Source organism: Myotis brandtii, unplaced genomic scaffold (assembly GCF_000412655.1).
Source record: "Myotis brandtii unplaced genomic scaffold, ASM41265v1 scaffold675, whole genome shotgun sequence".
In the NCBI taxonomy this organism is placed as follows: Eukaryota; Metazoa; Chordata; class Mammalia; order Chiroptera; family Vespertilionidae; genus Myotis; species Myotis brandtii.
In genome coordinates this window covers 107,340-108,088 of record NW_005370635.1, presented here as the reverse complement: position 1 = coordinate 108,088, position 749 = coordinate 107,340, and positions in this window count along the sequence as shown.

The window sequence follows — 749 nt, the reverse complement described above, 5'->3', positions numbered from 1 at the left end:
GTCTCGATCCCCAGTGGGGGGCTTGCAGAAGGCAGCCAATCAATAATTCTCTCTCATCATTGATGTTTCTATCTTTCTCTTCCTCTCCCTTTCTCTCTGAAATGAACATATATATAACACTTTTAAAAAAAGCAAAAAAGCAAGGGCATTGGACTGAAGCCCAATTCCAGTTCTGCCATCAACCAGCTGTGTGGCTCCGTGAGACACTTAACCTCCCTGGTATCTGCTTCCTTATCTGCACAATGAAGGGCTGTAACTTTAGATTTAGATCAGTGGGCCCCAGACCAAGCTCATCAACAGGATCACCTGGGAAGCTTTGAAAAGGTGCAGCGATCCAGGATCTACCTGGATCTACTAATTAGAATCTCCAAGGGTGGGCCCAGGAATCCACAATTTTAAAAAGTCTGCCAACTGTTTCCGATAATCTGGCTGGTATTTCCAGGTTCAGGAAATACCACCTTAGACAATGGCCACATTTGGTCTTTCTTTAAGATGCCTCTTTACTCTAAAAAGTAAAATAAAATCTCTCTCACATCCACCTCTCGTCTCTTGCATCGCCTTTCCGCTCCTGCTGAGAGACTTCACAGCGTGCGCCTGTGCCTCTGTGGCCTGAGAAACACGCCTCTGCTTCTCCGTGCTCGTCCCATTCTGTTCTGACTGCTCGGGTTCCTGCCCCACGGCTCACTGATCCCCACAAGTGAAGACACTTCTCAGGATGAACCCATCTCTCCCCCCCCCCCCCCCCCCCA